We start from the raw sequence: 17,574 nt of genomic DNA on the forward strand, positions 1-17,574 counted from the left end.
CAAGCAGTAAAAAGAAATTAGATCTTTGAATTTAATTGAGGAAAAAAATTGTCACAATGTCAGTCTAAAGTTCCAAGGTTGTGCATTTGCTCCAACAGATTCCATATGTATGATCGTCTATGAATGGTTGCCACATTACCAATATTGCCATTCTGTGGAGAATAGTTAGCTTTTTTTAATTTATTGGCACATTGGTTCAAATTTTAATATTATGCTAATTGATGTGGAGGATTTTCTGATAAAAGACAATTAACTTTTGATTGTCCTTGGTGTAAGCTAACCAATGTAAAGAGCCAAATTTTTTTATAGTAAAGCATAAAACATGGAACATAGACCAGAACAGTTCAGGAGCAGATCATTTGGCCCATGATGTTGTGCCAAATTAATTAAGCAAATTACATATCATTCCTTCTCTCTGCACATGGTACATGTCCCTTCATTCTCTGCACTGTTGGCGCATGGCCAAGTGGTTAAGGCATCAGTCTAGTGATCTGAAGGTCGCTAGTTTGAGCCTCAGCTGAGGCAGCATGTTGTGTCCTTGAGCAAGGCACTTAACCACACATTGCCCTGCGATGACACTGGTGCCAAGCTGTATTAGCCCTAGTGCCCTTCCCTTGGACAACATCAGTGGCCTGGAGAAGGGGGACTTGCAGCATGGGCAACTGCTGGTCTTCCATACAACTTTGCCCTGGCCTGCACCCTGGAAACCTTCCAAGGCGCAAATCCATGGTCTCACGAGACTAACGGGTGCCTATTATTATTATATTCTCTGCATACTGAGGCCTCGGTTAGTCAGAATCAACCATGGATGTTGCATCCGAGCTGGTTAGATATACAAGCCTGGGAAGTACAGCTGCCACCCTCTCCACACATCTTATGAACCCAAAGGCACGGCAGTGTTTGATACAGTTTGGCAGCAGTAGCATCGCAGGAGGTAGACTGAATGTAAGACTGCCTTAGGGAATCCGACTCAGGATTTTTCCCTCAGGGTTTACTCCTGAAGCCTTTCCCGTGAGTAGGTATAGCCGCAAGGCAGCGTAGGTTTGAGATCAGAGATTTCCTTCTCCTGGCTGAGCTGCCAACCACGGCTGACGATCCCCATTTGCCCAAAGCGATTGGTTTTAAGGCAGCAGAAACCCCCTGCTTTGCCCCTTCTCATGTCAGTTGAAATAGTTCCACTGGGCTTTGTAGGTAAACCACATGTGAAGGCCAGGAATTGGATATGGTTGTCAGAGGAGATTTGAGATGCATGCTATTGGGAGCATTTAATAGGTAGTGGAGCCATATTCATGTATCTGTCTAAGAGCCTCTATTGTATATGCCCCCACCACACAGTCAGTACATTCCAGCATCTATTATACTTTGTGTAAATAAAAAAACTTGCCTCATGCATCAGCTTTGAAAACTCCCCCCCCTCACCTTAAATGTATACCCCCTAGTATTAGAGATTTTGACCCCCTGGCGGAAAGAACCAGGCTGTATATTGCCTCTCATAATTTTATAAACTTCTATCAGGTCTTCCTTTCAACTCCAATACTCCAGACAAAACCATGCAAGTTTGTCCAAGCTCTCCCTATAGTACATATCCTCTAATCCAGGTAACATCTTGGTAAATAGTTTGTGAACCATGAACCATCTCCATGTCCTCCACATCATTCCAATAATAAGATGACCAGAACTGAACGCAACACTCCAGGTGTGCTCTAACCATGTTTTCTAAATCTCTGAGAGTGATATGGATAGCCTTTCTCAATATGGTCACTGGTAGAAAGGGTCATAAAGCTTGTGGTACGTTGGCCTTCATAAATCAGTACTTTGAGTAGAGGAGTTGGAATGCTATGTTGAAATTGTATAAGACGTTGGTGAGGCCTAATTTGGAGTATTGTCTGCAGTTTTGGTCACCTACGTACAGAAAAGATGTAAATAAGATTGAAAGAGTACAGAGAAAATTAACAAGGATTTTGCCAGGACTGGAGAACCTGAGTTAAAAGGAAACAACAAATAGGCTAGAACTTTATTCCTTGGATTTTAGAAGATTGAGAGATTTGACAGAGGTATAAAAAATTGTGAGGGGTATAGATAGGGTAAATGCAAGCAGGCTTTTTCCATTGAGGCTGGGTGAGAACATAACTAGAGGTTATGGGTTAAGGGTGAAAGGTTTAAAGGGAACATGAAGGGGAACTTCTTCACTCAGAGGGTAGTGAGAGTGTGGAACAAGCTGTCTGTGCAAGTGGTGGATGTGGATTCAATTTCACTATGGATCGGAGGGGTACAGAGGGCTATGGTCTTGGTGCAGGCCGATGGTACAAGATAGATTAATGGTTCAGCGCAAACTAGATGGGATGAAGGGCTGGTTTCTGTGCTGTAGTGTTCTATCAATCTATGACTCTGTGGCTGTATAGCGCTGCGTGTCCGTGATGAATTGAGGCAGTGTATCCTTTTAATACTGCCATGTTTTAGAGATGGAAATAATGTGTTTAGTTTGCAGTGGACGGAAATGAATTGATGGTTGAAAGGCAGATACCCATGTTGTTAATTGGACATGGTAAATACAGGTTGTTTAATTTAGTTTTTAGAATCATACTGAACAGAAGCAGGCCCTTGAATCCACTGAACATCAGCCATGCATTTACACTAATCCTGCATTAATCCCATTCTTGCTATTCTCCCCACCAAGGCTGTAGTGACTAAAATCAGGGAGAGCTGTAAAATCAATACAATATCATTGTTCTATGGTAATGTACTTCCCAGGACATGTTACTGATCCTGCAGGAAACTGGATTCAATGCAGAGGTGAGTGTAAAGATGCAGCACAGTTATCAAACCACTTTGCAAATCTCCAGTTGTTATGAACGGCTTGATTAAGGATTAAAAATAATTGATTGGAGAAGTTTGCAAAGCGGTGTAGAGAGTATGTCAGCACCACTATACCATTTTGGAACTGGCTATTTCCGTTTCATTTAAGGTACAAGCTCTACTCAGAATATAGTCGATTTAAAATCTTCCCTTTATCTTTCATCTTGATGTAAATAATGGAATGGATACTCAGTCTCACAAAGGGATGATAAGTACTTTCCTCATTAATACAGCATGACAGCCTCCTTGCTATTGATACATACTTAGATTAATCTCCTCCTGCTATTTTATTCTGTAATTTCATAGTCGTGTAATACTTCTGCACAATTTTGCCCCATTAAATTGTCTGCAAGTCAATCGAAAAACTGCATTGAAAAAAAACCTGTTTAATTCTTCATGTTAATAAATGATTTTTATGTGTTGTAGATACACAGTCTGAGTTTTATTGACCACAAAGGGAACAAGCTATCGACTATGCAAGCAAGCTTAAATTAGAATTTCATCAGAGCTGGGAAAGGGCGGACGGAGCACAGGCCATGATAGATTTTAGATTGACTGACACACTTTTATCACATTTCTTCTGCTACTTACAAACTTCAATATCCCTTGGGGTTTGAGCAGTTTAGTCCTTTAATGTGCAATGCAATTGTCCATTTGAAAATCAGTTCTCATTAAGTGGGAAAATAAAATTTCAACTCTCGAGAGGGTGAGGCATTGACAGTTGGATGTGTGGGGGTTGGAGAGGAGAGGAAGAAACAAGAAAAGCTGGTTGGCCAAAGGGCATTGTAGTAGTAATATTTGGTCATTATTATACAGATACAGTGGTGGCTTATCGTGGTATGCAAAGGATAAATTTAAGAAGGCAATTTAAAAAAAATACATAGAACAGGCTTTAATGACCTTCTCAGGATGTCCCAAAGTACATTACAGTCAATATACATCGAACTTTTGAAGATCTCTCGGTGTGGTCCAACTGGAAATGCAAGAGCTCCTATGTGTGCAGAAAGCTCGGACAAAGGCAACATAAACAAATGACCAAATAATCGTTGTTTTAGTAATGCTGTTTAGGAAGTAAATAATGAACTGCATAATAGACACTTCTTCAAAATAGTACTGAAGACCACTTCGATCTGCCTAAGCTAGCACCTTAAACCTCTGACAATATAGCATGACACTGAAGTATATTGAAACTTTTACATTCAGCCAAGAATCACTCACCTTCTGACTCAGAGGTTATGAACAGAAGTATATTCATCAGGTGAACTAATCAAATATATTGCTTCCTTTTAAGAAGTTATCTCAAAAACTTGCCATCACTGTTCGATATATTTAAATTACCTTCCTCTCTTTCTCTTGATTAATGTTTATTCTGTATATACCTCCCTGATTAAGTTACTTCTCCCCCTCCCCCAGATGGACAGGGTTACTGAATGAAAAATGAATAGATGTCGAAGTACTGTGTACATTTGGAGCAGTCATATTTGGATGAACTTGTCTAAGCAAATTTGTAGCTTGACTATGGTCAAGTCTCACCAGTAATTGCCTTCCCTCATTATTGTCACTTAAGTTCTCATCATTTTCGCAGAAAGCACAGGTTTACATTTACCCCACTGTTAGCGTTTTGTAAAAGGTGGGCGGGATTGTCAGTGAAATGCTTTCATTTAAAAGCTTTTGAAATACAATATTAGTCAAAATTCAAAGTTAAAACCGAGACAAAATTAAGTGAAGATCTAAAAGCTATATTATATTCAGTTTCTAATTATTGATTTATAAAACATGTTTCAAGTCCAAAGGCCAATTTGACAGGTAATTAAGTGGTGAATCTACCAGCAGCAATTTCTTTTTTTAAATTAAGTCAAAGCTACTTTTGCTTTACTGAGTGTTATAGTTCTTAATACAAGAAATTAGCCATGGCGAGCTGCTGCATTCTTGTACATTTTGGTGCTGGGCATTTATATGTTAACATTCAGGTTTCCAGTAAATCGGAAGACTGGAGTGAACAGCTCCTTAACTTATCATGAACAAAGTCTGAAATTACAACAAGATTTACAGAGTTTCATTTTTGTGCATCTGAATTATGCATTGACTTGACAAACATCAAGTTCTGTTCTTTCTTATCCCCATGTTTGCTCACCTGTGTTTATTGCACATTAAGCCAAGGCTCAATTTTAAAATACTCATTAAAAATAAAAGCACCTTTGAGATATTTGATCTCCTCCTATTCCTGCCTTTTGCTCACCTCTGAGTTTTGCACAAATCTGGTGGGGAGAATTTAATTGTCATTCAACCAAACATGAATACAGGCAAACAAAACAGTGTTACACCGGGGCCAAGGTGCAGAGCACAGCGACAACAGTCAGACCCAGCACAAGACACATATAGCACATATAAGACAGAAAACACATATGAAATAGCAGTAAAATACAGTCGCACACAAAAAAATAGTCAAAGGTCCTGAGTCCATGAATGTTGCAGCAGTCTGCAGTTGAACGCAGTACAGCTTGTCTTTAGCCAAGTAAACAGTGGGGTGCAACACCAACACCAGCTTGGATGCCACACCACACTGCCTCCGCCACTCCAGTGGAGCACACTGACTCCGACGCTTGTCCCCTGGGCAGCTGTAAACAGGGAAAACCATGGCTTGAGACCTAGTGCTTGCTATGACCAAGGCCATGCAGTTCCCCTGCTATTTGCCAATAAATCAGTGAATCAGACTTGCAGCATTTCACATTAACAATGTCCAACAGGGTCTTGCGATATAAGAAAAGTGACTGAGACTTTCACTTGCCGTGAGACATTAGACTGCACACCATCTTGGCACACTGACTCCTCCAACACCTCTCTGACATGTGCAGCAGCATGATCTGCACCAAGTCCATCTCCTTCAGTTTCTTCACCAACGAGCTAATCACCGATGGTGTAGACTTGCAGTATTTTAAGTTCTTAAACAAATGGGATTAATGCAGGGATTTGTATAAATGTGTGGTTGATGATTGGTGAGGACTCGATGAACTGAAGAGTCTAATTTCTTGCTGTATGTGATTCACTTGCTATGTGCTCAGCTATGGAATTCCCTCTTGAAGCATGCCTGCCTCTCTACCACTCATTCTTCACTTGAGATCAATTTTGAGAATGTTGATTCAATCTTTGGATGTTTGCACTCCATTTTCTTGGGTAATTCAGGCTACAATTGCTATTGATCACACTCCTGTGAATTGTTTAGGGATGTTTTACTTTATTTATTATAAACACAATTTGATGAATGTTCACAGCAATAGTGCCAGAAGCCTGAAGACAGAAACCACAGTCTCCTGAGTTCCAGCCACTCACAAAAGTTTGTCAAACACTGACACCATTCCCTAGCCATCAACTCATCTCTCCCTGACCACCAACAGGCTCCCCTCTTGTACACTTCCTCCAAAGAGACTAGTTGCTACTAATAGATTTCCTTACTCTTTCTCAGATGTCACCTGGATTTTCTCTTGTTCTCCAGCAATTCACAAAATGTACCTTTGTTCTCTCCACATCTCCCCCTTTTCTGTAATTTAAAACATGCATGTTCAGAAAGCTTAAAAGACCAAGAGTAGAGCCAAAACTGAATTTGGGACTTTTGAGAAAAAACAGTGACATCAAAATGAATTCCAAATAACAGTGAAGAACAAATTCGAGGCTCTACAAAACATCACTGCTATAGAACAGCAATGGGAAAACCTCAGAGACAGCATAACACAAGCAGCACAAGTGGCGATTCCCAAACAACAGAAAAAAGCTAAAAAGAAATGGATGACAGAAGAAATTCTGAATCTTATGGAACAAAGAAGAAAATGTAAGGAAAACGAAAAGCCTACATATCCTTGCATGCACAAATAACAACCAAGTGCAAGGAAGCAAAAGAAAAGTGGCTTAAGGACAAATGTGAGTTAATAGAACAATTGCAGAAGACCAACGACAGCAAATGTATGCACGACGAGATCAAAGAGGTCAACAAATTGGAAGAAAAGCAGGGCAAGAACAGAATGTATAAAAGCAAAGGACAGCTCTAAAATTATGGAAAAAGGAAAAATAATGCAAAGATGGTCAGAATACATCAAAGACCTATACGACAACAAAGACAACAACGAGGGCCCAGCAATACTGAAAGAAGCTCATGCTATGAGGAAAAACTGAAAGGGGAAATCATCAGGACCAGATAACATTCCGGTTGAACTGTATGAAGCGCTAGAAGATTTTGGTGTAGAGAAATTAACAATCTTATTGAGTAGAATATACAACAGTGGCAATGTACCAGGAGATCTTTTAAAGACAATATTCATTGCACTGCCAAAGAAACCAGGTGCAACAGAGTGTGGACAACACAGAACAATAGTTTCATGAGCCACCTCACAAAAATTCTATTTAGAATCATCATGCTCAGAATAAGAAATAAAATTAAACCAGAGATCAGTGAAGAACAGTGCGGCTTTGTCGAAGGCAAAGGAACATCAAATGCCAATTATATTCTCAGGAATATTATCGAAAGGTTGATAGAAGTACAACAAGACCTATACTTCTGTTTCATTGACTACAGAAAAGCCTTTGACACAGTGAAACACCAAGTCATCATAAAAATGCTTATGATATTAACATCGACGGAAAAGATCTAAGAATAATCAGGAATCTCTACTGGCAACAAAGTGCATCCATATGGATAGAGAACGATTTTGGTGAATATCAGCCAATGAAGCGAGGAGTCAGACAGGGTTGTGCTCTATCACCAGACCTGTTCTCCCTGTACAGTGAAAACATCATGAGAACCATACAAGACCTACCTGGAATAAGTATAGGAGGATACAATATCAATAACCTCTGCTATGCAGATGATACAGAACTGATAACAAACAGTGAAGTAAGTTTACAGAAACTAGTACCTACCATCAACACAGAGAGCGAAAGACTTGGCCTAACCTTAAACAAAAAGAAAACTGAAGTAATGGTAATATCAAAGAAACCTGATATCTCAAACTGTAGGATCGTATTGGGAAATGAAATCCTGAAACAAGTTCACAACTTCAAGTACCTTGGATCATGGGTAACATCTGATGGCAAATGCGAAGCAGACATAAAAGCAAGAATAACAATGGCAAGAACAGCATTTACAGAAATGAGAAACATCCTAACGAACAAGAAAATAGCAATTGGCATCCGCCTTAGAACTCTCAGCTGCTACATTCTTCCTATATTGATGTTTGTCTGCGAGTCATGGACCATCACAAATGCAATGGAAAAAAGAATCAATGCAGCAGAGATGTGGTTCCTCAGAAGAATGCTATGCATATCATATACGGACAGGATAACCAACGAAGAAGTTCTACAGAGAATGAAAACAAAACGTACCTTACTTTAAAAAATCAGAAAACAGCAATCAAAATTCTTTGGACACATCCTGCGAAGAGAGACATTAGAACATTTAGTTACAACTGGAAATCTGGAAGGAAAAAGAAGCAGAGACAGACAGAGAATGAAAATGATAGATGGAATAACATCATGGTTAGAAACAGGGGAGGCAACAACTACAATTCGGAGGGGCAGGGACCGTGATGGATGGAGAGACATGATCGCCCACACCGAACGGCAAGGCAACTGAATGATGATAATGTTCACTAATTTCTTCTATTTCTGACAAAAGATTATAAGTTCTGATCACAAACAAGTGAAAAGCTGCAGATGCTGGAAATCCGAGCAACACACACAAAAGGCTGGAGGAACTCAGCAGGCCAAGCGACCCCTATGGAAAAGAGTACAGTCGACATTCCAGGCTGGAAACCCCCCTGAACCCTGTCAGTCATGCCGAGATATTTCAGCCCAATACACTGAATATGCTCTTTTCTATAGATGCTGCCTGGCCTGCTAAGTTCCTCCAGCATTTTGTGTGTGTTGCGTTATAAGATCTATTCCTGTTTTCATCGATGCTGCCAGATCTGAGTATTTCCAGCATTAGCACACATAAGTTGCTGGGAAAACTCTGCAGCTCCGGCAGCGTCTATGGAAAGGAATAAAGGGACAATGTTTCCGGTTGAGATCCTTCATCAGGATCAGATCTCAGCTCGAAACATTGATTCTCTATTCCTTTCCATTGATGCTGCCTAACCTGCCGTGTTCCTCCAGAATACTGGGGTTCACTTTAAGAGGCTGGTCTAATGTGTTGACTTAGTTGTGTAAAATACTTTTACCACACTTTGTATTCATTGTTTGGAGTACAATAAATGAGTCGTTATGGTTTTTCTTAAACATAAAATGCCTCCACCGTTTTTTATTTGTGAAAACCTACACCAGCATCTGCAGAATTTCTTGTGTTTATGATATCCAGCATTGTCTGTATTTGTTTAAGATGTACAACATCTGCAGTTTACTGCTTTGTTGATTCCAATGAAGCACACTGGGATGTTTTACCATATTATTTCTAGCATATAACTGCAATTTGTTGTAAATAAATTACTCCAGATGCTATATTTAAGGTTAGATTCCGACATTGCCAAGCTTCAACAAGTACCAATATAGAAATCATTTCCAATTTAACTTGCCAATTGTTGCTGTGCGCAGGAAACAGGGGATTATTCTCTGTCATTTTTACTGCTATTTGCTCAAGAAAAGCAAATAATTGATGGTATCTACAAACCCCTGTTCCAAGTAAACCAGTGCTTTTAAGGAATATGTAAAAAAGGGAGAAATCTGGCAAGTGGAACCAACTTCAGTGTGGATAGAAATGAGGTAATAAACTGTTTGTAATACCTTGATAGCTGCTGCTATCTTTCATCACTCCTTGCCTAGGCACAAAGGATTGGTTCTTGGGTGTGACTGTTAATCCACCATGAAAATCAGTGCAACCAAGACCATCCATGAATACGTACCTTCAGGAGAGGAGTAAATCGTCTGGGAGTGGCAGATAATTCATTTTAACATCCATTTTATTAAGAAATAAATCAAAACAGCAACTAACTAAGGAACAGCAGATAGTGAGATGTTGTGAATTGGTACCTATGGTACCTATTGGTACCTAAGTGGTGTTTAATGGTATTCCCAAGTACATTGAGTATTGAATATTCAGCTTCTGCAATTACCTTAAATTCAGCATCTTTCATCGTGGTGTACACAACCAACAGGAGAAATAAACCCTTGCCATTCAGATCAAACGCATCTAAATTCAGTTCAAATTAGTTTCTGCCAAAGATCTCCTTTCTATGCAATCTGTAACCATAGCCACTACCTGCTTTTTAACCATTTTTCATTAACAGCATGTGGCTATAAAATATTTCAGGCAATTTACTCAAATTAGAATTCCACACGTCCTCCCCTTGAACATTACAAATAGATGGTTAAGAAGTAGACAGATCCCAGTTTGCAAATCAATATTTAAGTGGGCTGCTCGGACTCTAATTGCTTTTAATGGGACAAGTGGCCCTCGCTTATCATGTAATAAAATATGTGCCAAGAACGAGGAGAAAATAAATTAGTTTGCGACGTTCTACAGCTGTTTTTTAAAATTATTATTCTCGTTTTGATGGGTTAAATAATGCAGCTGTATTAAAGCTGGAGAGGTTGTTGCTGCTCTCAGCTTGTATGAATACAGTAAAGGCTTGGATCGGAGGCTGCCAATTCTGTGTTGCCAAGGAGATTAATTTATCTTCCAGAAGATGTTGTGCACAGATGTGAGACTCAGCTGAAAGTAAAATTATCTTGCTTCAGATTGGACTCATGCAGATGCAGATGGATTAGTTTGATTTTTTTTTATCGGTTGTTATCATGTTCATTTTTTTTTCCTTTAGAATCATACAGTGTTTCCTTTGGATTGTCCTTGCTGTGGGACATCTGTGAATCAAAACCTTGCCAAGAGTTACAGCAAGGTGCAGTATTTAATTCATTAGCTTGAACAAATATGCCTTCAACTAAAAGTGTAAGTGACAGAAATTCCAAAAGTGAGCAGAGGATTAAAATCCACTGCAAGTAAAGATTTTTAAAATTTCTTGTGTTCTAAATTATAGCTTTGCATTGCATCAACAGGACAGAAGAGGTAAAAAAAAAGAGGTTTCCCCTTGATTCTAGTGGCAGCAATATAATTTTGTGTCCTTGCATTACCTTAGATTGTGTGAAGGTTAAGAAAGCCAGTTCCTACGAAAACTGCAGGTGCTGAGCACGGGAAATGGTTCAGTGTTGTACATTCTTGTTGCCTGCTTAATGACATACTCAGAGATCTCTGGCAAAGCTGAGAGTATGACATGAAAGAAATCATGCAAGAAGTTTAATGTAAACTTTTTAAATAGGGAGGACTGTCCAGTGCTGAAAGCCATGTTATTAGCCCAACTAAGTCCTATTTAATGATAATTTGAATGAGAAACTTAAAAGTATCCATTATTCTTGAGGCTGCAGTCTAATTAAGGTTATAAAGCATTAAATTAATCTCCTGATCACTGACTTATCAAAGAGTGAAACTTACAGATATGGCAGAGTTCAGAGATATCTCCGTGGGGTCACGAGGAACACAACTGATATCAGTCCCCTGTATACCTTAATAATTCTACTGTGGCTGTTCCCATACAATGCCATTTCACAGAAATAATGCAAAAGGTTGATAACATTTTGAATTTTCAAATATGCTTTGATGCAGTGGATCAAAATATAATTTTTTTTTTGTGTTTTAACTAATTAATTTTTTTTGTGCTTGGACAGATGTTTTCTTTTGCACGCTGATTGTTTGTCAGTCTTTGCTTCTGCGTAGCTTTTTATTGATTCTATTGTATTTCTTTGTTCCACCGCGAATGCCTGCAAGAAAATGTATCTCGAGGTAGTACAGTACTGTACAAAAGTCTTAGGCACATATATATAGCTAGGGTGCCTAAGACTTATGCACAGTAATACATTTGTCAACGTGGAGCATAGAGCGAGTTTGTAAATCTGGCGGGAGCAAAGGATGCTGGGAATGGCGAGGATGGAATGATGCAGGAGGGGTGTGGGACAGGTGGCAGAGAAGGAGTGCCAGGGGCCGGATAGGTGGTTACACAGATGTAGGTACACTCAGCCCTGAGACACCAGGAAAAGTCATTTGATTCCAAATAATTGGTTTATTGATCATTACAGAATGCCTCTTTGGTGCTTCCCACTTCCTCCCTTCTCTCTTCCCCTTTTCCCAACCATTATTCCCTGCCCCCTTCCCACTCTCAGTCCTGGGCCCATATCAGTATCAGGTTTATCATCGCTCACAAATGTCATGAAATTAGATTTGTTTTTGGCAGCAGCAGTACAATGCAATGCATACAATTACTATAGGACTGTGCAAAAGTCTTAGGCACTCCAGCTATATATATATACTATATATGTGTATATATATATATATATATATATATATATATATATATGTAGCTAGAGTGCCTAAGACTTGCACAGTGCTGTATATGGTGACATATAAGTATTTTGATAATAATTTTGTTAAAAATAATTCTGATTTTACTTTGAACTTTAAACTTTTAATTTGACTTGATGATAATATCACCTGTTTCACTTGCAGCTGTTACAGGGAAAATCTGTCTGATATTTCAGTTTCCTTTCAAGGAAATGGTTCTTTTCTGACACATTCAGGACCATTTATTTAGTTATTCATTTATCGTGGTCAGTTTGGTGAGGGGATGGTTTACTAGCAATACCTTGCATGAAACTCATGCTGTTTGAAATATCTCTTGGGCTAACTGGGGTTGGAATCTCACCTGAATGTACTGTAGCTTGCTTGACTTTGCTTTGGTGCTTTTATGATAGAAGTGAAGCTGAAGTTCTCCATCACAGCAATAGAAATAATTCCCCTGCTGCCTGCCATGTTCATGCATTCTACATTGGAACAATCACAGGGAACTGAGCGAGGGAGAATTAACAACAATGAAAGAAATCTCTGTGATAGAGATGAGCCTGACTATGATCTGGCATGAGTTCAGCTTACGAGATAAAAATGGTAAATAGAACTCATAGGCAGTCTTCTCAATTGACTGGTGGTTTTTCAGCTTTGAGTGTGAAAGACTCAGATAATAAGACCCACAGAGACTTGCTACAGGTTTCTAAACTTCATTTCCTGGTTAACTCTTCTACCCTTTATCTCGTCAGGAATAAATGAGGGATTTGCTCACAGAGCTTTTCAATTGAGCTTTGAATCAAAAGTGAATCACAGATTTAAAACAAAATCCACAACCTTTACCTCCTTTTGAAATGACTTTTAATCCTGAGATCTGTATTGGCTCATAATGAAGAATCTGCCTTATTTCTTCTTTTGCAAGTTGAATTCACCTCCAGCTTCTTCTAGACAATGGGATCAAACCCAACACAATCATCTCCGCCCTCAAATATTAATGTTTTTTTTTATTTAAAGTGTTACTTTGTATAATTCTCTGAACTCTTCAATATATTCTATTAGTTATATACATTTGGCATACTATTCCAAATTAGCGGTGATCACCGGTATTCAGGAGCTAAAAAATGCTGCATTTTAATGCCCTTAAGACGTTACCCATGTTTGATTAGCCTTTAATATTTTGGTAGCATATGCAATTCTGATGAGTATATTATTATTACATGCAGATTGTTTTCTTTTCAAAGATTAGCTTTATTTGTTGTATGTAAATCAACATAAGTGTTACTGGGCAAAAAAAAAGTAGGGTTAGGATCAGTAAATCCTTCAGATTATTTATTTTAGTTCCACACTGTGCAGTAGTATTGGATCTTATACTCAGGGCCAGTAGACCTGTGTGTAACCAGAAGTTTGCCAAATCGTCAGACATTGTATTTTTCTCAGAAGTTAACACATTGAAACCAAATAATGATATTCCCTGTCTTTCCTCATACATTAAGATTAACATTTCAGATTAGGTGATGCTATTTGGATAAGGGAACTGTATTTTTCTGGTGTTATGATTGCCGTCAGTATCTTTCATTCACTTGGCTACTGGAGAAGGGCCAGTATTTTAAAATAGCAAACAAAGTACTTTATTAAATAAAAGTTTGCAGTAAGAGACATCATTTTTGTATGTTTACCCCCACACAGACAGACAGGTTTTATGCTACACATTGGAACAACATCAAGAACATTTGGTCACATGCTGCAAGATTTTAAAGCACCAACCAATATTACTTCCATTATTATGGTCAAATTAACTGCCTTAAGCAAGATGGAACACATTAACTGAACATTCACTTGGTGCTGATGTTACATTAATGCAGTGCAACAGATTCACTCTCTGAAGCACACTAATACCTTTCGATGAAATAAGTGCAACTCTGATTCATACATTTTTTGTAAACTCATGAGGCCTCCGTTGGTCAGAGTCGACCATGGATATTGCGTCTTAGCTGTCTAGATAGGCAAGCCAGGGCAGTACGATATGGAGAGCGAGCTATTGCCCATGTAGCAAGCTCCCCCCCTCCATGTAGCTGATGAACCCAAAGGAACAACAGAGGCTGTAACAGTCCGGCACCAGCAGCATTGCAGGAGTTGTCAGTCTGCATCGAACTCAACGTAGGACTGCCTTAGGAACTCCAGCTCCAGATTTTTCCCTCACTCCCAAAGCCTTCCCCATGAGTGGGTATAGCCACAAGGCAGCAGAGGTTTGAGATCAGAGTTTTCCTTCTAGATGAGCTGCCAACCACGGCTGACGAGCCCCATCTGCCCGAAGCGACTGGTTTTAAGGCACCAATAGCTCACCTTTGCCCCTTCTCCTGTCAGTAGAAACGGTTCCACCAGGCTTAGTAGCTAAGCCACCTGTTAAGACCAGCAGCTGGACATGGTTGTCAGAGGCCATTTGAGTCGCACACCACTGGGAACATATAATAGGTAGTAGGAGCTTGTCCCCATTACCACCCCCAGTTATAACAACCTTAAGGAACATTTGTAGACAAGGCAGTGTCTATTCTGTACAGGTCTTTAAATATCAGTGCCAGCTTCTACTTTTAATACATTAGATTCTGATGTCTCTCCATTACTCACTCCCTTCAACCTTGTGGATTTTCTGCTCCCTGAGCAAGTATACACTTCAGAAGTTTGGATTGATATAATTCTTATCTTTAGTAGTCATAGTCATAGTCATACTTTATTGATCCTGGGGAAAATTGGCTTTCGTTACAGTTGCACCATAAATAATTAAATAGTAATAAAACCATAAGTAGTTAAATAGTAATATGTAAATTATGCCAGGAAATAAGTCCAGGACCAGCCTATCGGCTCAGGGTGTCTGACCCTCCAAGGGAGGAGTTGTAAAGTTTGATGGCCACAGGCAGGAATGACTTCCTATGACGCTCTTGTGTTGCATCTCGGTGGAATGAGTCTCTGGCTGACTGTACTCCTGTGCCCACCCAGTACATTATGTAGTGGTATGTATGTAATTACCTATTCTGGCAGAAATGCAAAATTGTTACATTCTATTGCTCTTGCTCTTGATATTTATTGCTTACTAATTCATTAATTTTGTTTCTTCTTTTTGTATTTACACAGTTTGTTGTCTTCTGCACTCTTGATTGAACGCTCTAGCTGCGTGGTCTTTCACTGATTCTATTATAGTTGTTGTTCTATAGATTTGTTGAGTATGTCCACAAGAAAAATTAATCTCACGGTTGAATATGGAGACATAGGTTCACTTTGATAATAAGCTCACTTTGAACTTTTAACTTTTGAACTTAATTTCTAATATAGAGTCACAGTGTCATAGACACGTACAACACAGAAACAGTCCCAGCCACAGGCACAGAATCAGTGCCTCAGCTAATGAATGCAAGTGTATGGAATGGCTTCTTCACTACGCTATCTGCTTGTGCCACCATTTTCCCGGACCTTTCACCCTGCATGGTGAACATTTTGTTTTCTGTTTCTTAGAGGAAATTGATGTATGAATTTGAAATGAGTTGGTGAAAAGCAGGTGCATTAAATTCTATGATTTTCCATTACCTTCCATTTCAGCAAACGCCTCAAAGAATTCCAGCAGCCTTCACTTCTTTAAACCACATTAACACCTTTTGTGGGTATTACCATCTTTTAAAAACTAAGGTTCTGTGGAATACTGATGATTACTTTTGTCTATCAGTACAATAACTACACTATAATTCCCAAATTCTCAATCCATTCCTAAATATTTATTTGTGACATCCAGGTATATGCAACTTGTGTTTATTATAAACACAAGAGATTCTGCATTTGCTGGAAATCTAGAGCAATGCACACAAAATGCTGTAGGAACTCAGCAGGTCAGATGTTTATTATTCAAGAACAGAAAATTGGAGCAGGACAACTAACCCTTCAAGCTAAGCAACACACACAAAATGTTGGAGGAACTCAGCAGGCCATGTAGCATCTATGGAAAAGAGTACAGTTGACATTTCGGGCTGAGACCCTTCATCAGGTCCCTCAGGCTCAGCCCATCCCAACATTCAATATGATCAACATAGATCTGATAATCTCTTGAAGAAGAAGAAAGTCCTTAACTCCGAGGGGAGTCATCGGGATGCCATCATGACGGCGTTATTTTAACAGGCTTTCTTACTTTTACGAGACCGAGTTACTAGCTCGACGCTCAACCCAAGCACGGATGGAGTGCATGCAAGGGAGCTGGCTGGATTCGAACTCAGGAGCCTTCGCTCCAAAGTCTGGCGCTGATACCACTATGCCACCAGCTGAGAAAATAAACATGAGAAAATCTGCAGATCTGGAAACCCAAAGCAACACATACAAAACGCTGGAGGAACTCAGCAGTATTGGCAACATCTATGGAGAAGAGTGCATTCGACATTTTGGTCTAAGATCCTTCTTCATGACTGTAAAGGAAGGGGAAAGACACCAGAATAAAAAGATGAAGCAAAGGGAAAGAGGACAGGTGGAAGGTGATAGAACTGTTTATTCATTTCTGTAGACGCTGCCTGACCTACTGTGTTTCTCCAACATTTTGTGGGTGTTGCAGTGGTTTAAAGTGTTTACCATGAAGTGACTAAGATAATAGATAGTGGGGGGGGGGGAATAGGAATAATCTCTTAAGTATGTTAGAAAAAACAACGTGCACTTAGATAAAAATTAAATATTCTTTTTTTAATTTCTTCTCAGGAGATTGGGTTCTGAAGTGGATCGTTCTACAGAAGGCTTGGTAAGCAAAGACACAAGATATTGTGTATAAAAACCAAAGACCCTTTAGATCCAATACAGAGATATATTTTGAATTGGAATGTACTTCCTGAAGAAATCGTAAAAGAAATTCAGACCTAACTTTCAGCAGACGAATTAAAGGAAGACCCAAGTGGAAGAATTTGTGTATAGTTATTGAAAAAGGCAAAGGGAGAGGGGCTGATTTGGGGGATCTTTCAAATGCAAGATATTCTGAATGACCTCCTGCGGCAATCATTCAGTGATTGTGGGAAGTGGATGCTGTTGAGAAGACAGTACCCATTACCCTTCTTGGTTACCCATTTTTCTCATATTCAACAGCATTCACATAAAATTAATTAAATTGTGAGTGCCATATCTGTTTGACACTTTCTAGGCAAAGCAGCACCCAGTGTATTTATTTTTTTGCTTCATACTCTAGGCTACTGGAATTATGGCGCTCTTCAGGGCCGAGGTTATTGAAAAGTTTAACTTGTGAGAATAACTTATTCGGATTTAACTTTGCTTTGACCATGCCCGCTAAAATGGATTGAAGCATGCAACAACAAAATTGGCTTTAAAAAATT

General features: G+C 39.2%; 1 protein-coding gene across 1 annotated transcript in view; it reads left to right on the forward strand.

Annotated features, from left to right (window-relative positions):
- The window catches only part of LOC134349198 (teneurin-2-like), a 3,136,038-nt gene that overhangs the window by 169,577 nt on the left and 2,948,887 nt on the right, over window positions 1-17,574 (forward strand). Inside the window, exon 3 of the mRNA XM_063053178.1 lies at window positions 16,952-16,991. The gene's annotated coding sequence lies outside the window, so the exon portion shown is untranslated. The remainder of the gene's footprint in view (window positions 1-16,951; window positions 16,992-17,574) is intronic.

The sequence above is a fragment of the Mobula hypostoma genome, chromosome 7 (genome assembly GCF_963921235.1).
Source record: "Mobula hypostoma chromosome 7, sMobHyp1.1, whole genome shotgun sequence".
NCBI classification, from domain to species: domain Eukaryota; kingdom Metazoa; phylum Chordata; class Chondrichthyes; order Myliobatiformes; family Myliobatidae; genus Mobula; species Mobula hypostoma.